Source organism: Rhinopithecus roxellana, chromosome 5, assembly GCF_007565055.1.
Source record: "Rhinopithecus roxellana isolate Shanxi Qingling chromosome 5, ASM756505v1, whole genome shotgun sequence".
NCBI classification, from domain to species: Eukaryota; Metazoa; Chordata; class Mammalia; order Primates; family Cercopithecidae; genus Rhinopithecus; species Rhinopithecus roxellana.
Window position 1 is genome coordinate 99,875,210 of NC_044553.1, and position 7,107 is coordinate 99,882,316.

Sequence of the window (7,107 nt, forward strand, 5' to 3'; positions counted from 1 at the left end):
GATTCCCTTGAGCTCAGGAGCTCCAGACCGGCCTGGGCAACATAGTGAGATCTCGCCTCTACAAAAAATATAGGAAAAAAAAAAAATCCACCAAGATCAAGTTGGCTTCATCCCTGGGATGCAAGGCTGGTTCAACATACGCAAATCAATAAACATAATCCATCACATAAACAGAACCAAAGACAAAAACCACATGATTATCTCAACAGGTGCAGAAAAGGCCTTCAACTAAATTCAACAGTTCTTCATGCTAAAAACTTTCAATAAACTAGGTATTGGTGGAACGTATCTCAAAATAATAAGAGCTATTTATGACAAATCCATAGCCAGTATTATACTGAATGGGCAAAAACTGGAAGCATTCCCTCTGAAAAGTGGCACAAGACAGGGATGCCCTCTCTCACCACTCCTATTCAACATAGTGTTGGAAGTTCTGGCTAAGGCAGTCAGGCAAGAGAAAGAAATAAAGGGTATTCAATTAGGAAAAGAGGGAGTCAAATTGTCCCTGTTTGCAGATGACATGATAGTATATTTAGAAAACCCCATCGTCTCAGCCCCAAATCTCCTTAAGCTGATAAGCAACTTCAGCAAAGTCTCAGGATACAAAATCAATGTGCAAAAATCACAAGCATTCTTACACACCAATAACAGACAAACAGCCATATAATGAGTGAACTCCCATTCACAATTGCTACAAAGAGAATAAAATACCTAGGAATCCAATTTACAAGAGATGTGAAGGACCTCTTCAAGAAGAACTACAAACCACCGCTCATCGAAATAAAAGAGGACACAAACAAATGGAAAAACATTCCACGCTCATGGATAAGAAGAATCAATATCATGAAAGTGGCCATACTGCCCAAGGTTATTTATAGATTCAATGCCATCCCCATCAAGCTACCAATCACTCTCTTCACAGAATTGGAAAAAACTACTTTAAAGTTCATATGGAACCAAAAAAGAGCCCGCATTGTCAAGACAATCCTAAGCCAAAAGAACAAAGCTGGAGGCCTCAAGCTACCTGACTTCAAACTATACTACAAAGCTACAGTAACCAAAACAGTATGGTACTAGTACCAAAACAGAGATACAGACCAATGGGAAAGAACAGAGGCTCAGAAATAACAGCACACTTCTACGACCATCTGATCTTTGACAATCCTGACAAAAACAAGAAATGGGGAAAGGATTCCCTATTTAATAAATGGTGCTGGGAAAACTGGCTAGTCATATCTAGAAAGCTGAAACTGGATCCCTTCCTTACATCTTATACAAAAATTAATTCAAGAGGGATTAAAGACTTAAATGATAGACCTAAAACCATAAAAACTCTAGAAGAAAACCTAGGCAATACCATTCAGGACATAGGTATGCGCAAGGACTTCATGTCTAAAACACCAAAAGCAATGGCAACAAAAGCCAAAATTGAGAAATGGGATCTAATTAAACTAAAGAGCTTCTGCATAGCAAAAGAAACTACCATCAGCGTGAACAGGCAACCTATAGAATGAGAGAAAATTTTTGCAATCTACCCATCTGACAAATGGCTAATTTCCAGAATCTGCAAAGAACTGAACAAAATTTACAAGAAAAAAATCAAACAACCCCATCAAAAAGTGGGCAAAGGATATGAACAGACACTTTTCAAAAGAAGACATTTATGCAGCCAACAGACACATGAAAAAATGCTCATCATCACTGGTCATCAGAGAAATGCAAATCAAAACCACAATGAGATACTATCTCACACCAGTTAGAATGGCGATCATTAAAAAGTCAGGAAACAACAGGTGCTGGAGAGGATGTGGAGAAATAGGAATGCATTTACACTGTTGGTGGGACTGTAAACTAGTTCAACCATTGTGGAAGACAGTGTGGCGATTCCTCAAGGATCTAAAACTAGAAATACCATTTGACCCAGCGATCCCATTACTGGGTATATACCCAAAGAATTGTAAATCATGCTACTATAAAGACATATGCACATATGTGTTTATTGCAGCACTATTCACAATAGCAAAGACTTGGAACCAACGCAAATGTCCATCAATGATAGACTGGATTAAGAAAGTGTGGCACATATACACCATGGAATACTATGCAACCATAAAAAAGGATGAGTTCATGTCCTTTGCAGGGACATGGATGAAGCTGGAAACCATCATTCTGAGCAAACTATCACAAGGACAGAAAACCAAACACTGCATGTTCTCACTCATAGGTGGAAACTGAACAATCAGAACACTTAGACACAGGGTGGGAAACATCACACACTGGTGCTTGTCCTGTGTTGGGGGAATAGGGGAGGGATAGCATTAGGAGAAATACCTAATGTAATGATAATGTAAATGACGAGTTAATGGGTGCAGCAAACCAACATGTCACATGTATACATATGTAACAAACCTGCACATTGTGCACATGTACACTAGAACTTAAAGTATAATAATAATTTAAAAGAAAAACTAGCCAGGCATGGTGGCACATGCCTGTTATCCCAGCTACTTGGGTGCCTGAGGTGGGAGGATTGCTTCAGCCCAGCAGGCTGAGTCTGCAGTGAGCTGTGATAGGGCCACTGCACACCACCTTGGGTGACACAGCAAGACCATGTCTCAAAAAATAGAAAAAAAAAAAGAGAGAGAGAGAAAAGCAAAGTGCTAAGGGTAAATAAATTTTCAAAAGACATCCATTAAATTTTCAAATTACTCTTGCCAAGGCTCCTTGTGGAGATTTGAAAGAGATACTCTTCTTCTCTTTCCATTGTTGAACGAGGAGAGTCAGTATACTAGTAGCTCTCCAAAATCTGCCTCCTTGGCCACGTGGTCTGGACTGGGCAGAACTGTTTCTCTAGATTCCTCCTCACTGATCAGGGCATCTCTGAAGGAAAGGTAGAGCCCCAGTCAGGGGCTTACAGACAAAACCCCCATCCCCCTGGGACAGAGCACCTGGGGGAAGGGGCGGCTGTGGGCAGAGCTTCTGAGGATTTAATCGTTCCTGCCTGCCAGCTCTGAATAGAGCAGCTGATCATAACAAGAGGGATTCTACCAGCACAGCGCACCAGCTCTGCTAAGGGGCAGACTGCCTCCTCAAGTAAGTTTCTGACCCCCACGCCTCCTGACTGGGAGAGACCTCCCAACAGGGGTCGGCAGACATCTCATACAGGAGATATCCAGCAGGCATCAGGCCAGTGCCCCTTGATGTAAGAAAGGAGCAGACAACAATCTTTGCTGTTGTGCAGCCTCCACTGGTGACACCCAGATGAACAGGGTCTGGAGTGGACCTCCAGCAAACTGCAGCAGACCTGCAGAAGAGGGGCCTGAATGTTAGAAGGAAAACTAACAAACAAAGCAACAACATCAACATCAACATAAAGGACCCCCACACAAAAACCCCATCCAAAGGTCACCAGCCTCAAAGATCACAAGTAGATAAATCCATGAAGAAAAGGAAAAACTGGCACAAAAACGCTGAAAATTCCAAAAACCAGAATGCCTCTTCTCCAAATGATTGCAACTCCTCTCTCACAAGGGCACAAAACTGGACAGAGAATGAGATTGATGAATTGACAGAAGTAGGCTTTGGAAGGTGGGTAATAACAAACTCCTCTGACCTAAAGGAGCATGTTCTAACCCAATGCAAGGAAGCTAAGAACCTTGATAAAAGGTTGCAGGAACTGCTAACTAGAATTAACTATTTTAGAGAGGAACAAATGACCTGATGGAGCTGAAAAACACAGCATAAGAACTTCGTGAAGCATACACAAATATCAATAGCTAAATCAATCAAGAGGAAGAAAGGATATCAGAGACTGAAGACTAACTTATTAAAATAAGGTGTGAAGACAAGATTAAAGAAAAAAGAACGAAAAGGAACGAACAATGCCTCCAAGAAATGTGGGATTATGTGAAAAGACCAAATCTATGATTGATTGATTGATTGGTGTACCTGAAAGTCATGGGGAGAATGGAACCAAGTTGGAAAACACACTTCCAGATATTATCCAAGAGAACTTCCCCAACCTAGCAAGGCAGGCCAACATTCAAATTCAAGAAATACAGAGAACACCACTAAGATATTCCTCAAGAAGAGCAACCCCAAGACACATAACCATCAGATTCACCAAGGTTGAAATGAAGGAAAAAATGTTAAGGACAGCCAGAGAGAAAGGTCAGGTTACCTGCAAAAGGAAGCCCATCAGACTAACAGCAGATCTCTCTGCAGAAACCCTATAAGCCAGAAGAGAGTGGGGACCAATATTCAACATTCTTAAATAATTTTCAACCCAGAATTTCATATCCAGCCAAACTAAGCTTCATAAGTGAAGAAGAATAAAATCCTTTACAGACAAGGAAGTGCTGAGAGATTTTGGCACCACCAGGCCTGCCTTACAAGCGCTCCTGAAGGAAGCACTAAATATGGAAAGGAAAAACCAGTACCAGCCACTGCAAAAACACACCAAAATGTAAAGACCATCGACATGATGAAGAAACTGCATTAACTAATGGGCAAAATAACCAGCTAGCATCATGACAACAGGATCAGATTCACACGTAACAATATTAACCTTAAATGTAAATGGGCTAAATGCCCCAATTAAAAGACACAGACTGGCAAATTGGATAAAGAGTCAAGATCCGTTGGTGTGCTGTATTCAGGAGACCCATCTCATATGGAAAGACACACATAGGCTCAAAATAAAGGGATGGAGGAAGATTTACCAAGCAAATGGAAAGCAAAAAAAAGCAGGGGTTGCAATCTTAGTCTCTGATAAAACAGACTTGAAACCAACAAAGATCAAAAAAGACAAAGAAGGGCATTACATAATGGTAAAGGGATCAATGCAACATGAAGAGCTAACTATCCTAAATATATATGCACCCACTCAGATTCATAAAACAAGTTCTTAGAGACCTACAAAGAGACTTAGACTTCCACACAATAATATTGGGAGACTTTGACACGCCACTGTCAATATTATGACAGATCAACGAGACAGAAAATTAACAAGGATATTCAGGACTTGAACTCAGCTCTGTACCAAGCAGAACTAATAGACATCTACAGAACTCTCCACCCCAAATCAACAGAATATACATTTTTCTCAATGACACACAGCACTTATTCTAAAATCGACCACATAATTGGAAGTGAAACACTCCTCAGCAACTGCAAAATAATGGAAATCATAACAGTCTCTCAGACCACAGTGCAATCGAATTAGAACTCAGGATTAAAAATCTCTTTAATTAAACCTTTAATTAAAAATCTTTTTAATTAAAAAAATCTCTTTAATAAAACCAACTTGATTACTTTTAAACCTCAGGTAAGTTTTCTTTCTAAAATTTCTTGAATTATTGCTTCATTCTCTTCATTTGCCTTCTCTCTTTCTGGAAATTCTATTCTTGGCATAAGTCTCTTGGCTTGTTGTGTATTTTCTTTTTTTACTCATAATTTCTATTTATGTTTATTTTTCTTTTTTAGATAGTTTCTATATTTGAACTTTCAAAACACTTATTCAGTTTTCAGTAGTGCTGATTCCAATTTCTTCACATTTTTGGAATCTTTAAACTTAAAAATAATTTTTTTCCAAAACCTTTGGCTTTCTCATAATTTTTTTGTTATATTTTTTAAAATAACTGCCTCATTTAATTTCCCATTGCTTTTGATGTGATGGAATCATTTAAGAAATATCATTTTAATTTTCAAAAGAAAAATGTAGTGTTGATCCCTAGTACTTGAACATTACAAAGAAGGTATGTTCTGCACAAAATCTACCTGAAACGACCATTGAATTGGAAGAATTACCTAAAGTATTTAGACAAGAAGACAAGGAAACCTTTCACCTAAATGTAACTGGAAAATTGCTCCAATTTTCCATTTACTACAGCTATTCAAATCTATATTATCGGTGCTTCATAGATACATTCAGATTGTTAGAATCCTAGATCTAGCCGGAACTCTCAGAATATTTAGTCTGAAGATTATGAACTTAAAGCCCTGTAGAGACCAAGCAGTTGACATAAATGTAGGAAAACGGAGAGTCCATGTCTATGTAAGCAAGCACTAACAAACTTGAGTTTCTTTTTGCTCAAGAAAATTGACAGCTATATGTCACAGTCTTCTACTTTTTCAAGAGAACCCAGAAATTCAGATTTTAAGATGAGCTCACCTTTTAAATGTTGACAACTCATTCATAATTTTCTTAGACAATACAAAGCCAGTTTTGACCAGCAGCCTGTGATCTCATCTCAGCTCTAATATTGGAGTTTTCAAACTGGGACTCCTTCCCAGACAATAAGTGACCTTCCAAGATCACAAGATAATTAACATAAATGTAAATTCAGTATTTTCATGTCTAAATAATTTCATCCAAAATGGTCCAAGTAAAATGTATTTAACTATGTTTACTGAGTCCAAATAAAAGCATATTTAGTATAGACTTTATTAATAAACAAGCACTTTATACAGAAGTGAATATCATGTATTGATTAGCAAATTATCTGTTCAATTATTTAACTTCATTCATATAATTTGTGGAGGAGGGGGTTAAAAGGGGAGGATTATGTCAGCAAGACATACCAAAAAATAGAATTAATTCCATGAGGAGTTGAAAGTTTTATTATGGACTATTTTGTAATTATCATTATTATTAGTTTTTCTTTTCTCCTAACCTGGGACAGATTTCTAACTAACTTTTTGTTTTTGTTTTGTTTGTTTGTTTGAGACAGAGTCTCACTCTATGGCCCAGGCTGGAGTGCAGTGGCACGATCTTGGCTCACTGCAACCTCTGCTTCCCAGGTTCAAGCAATTCTCGTGTCTCAGCCTCCCAAGTAGCTGGGATTATAGACACGCGCCACCACCCCCAGCTAATTTTTGTATTTTTTGTAGAGACGAGTTTTCACCACATTGGCCAGGTTGGCCTTCAACTCCTGACCTCAAGTGATCGGCCCTCTTTGGCCTCCCAAAGTGGAGCCACCGTGCCTGGCCTAACTAACGTTTTATAATCAACATCTTCAACACCAAATCATACAGAATAAATTAATGATTTCTCTGGGTTTATTTATCACGTAATGTCAACTATCTTGAACCAAGCAAAAAAAAAAA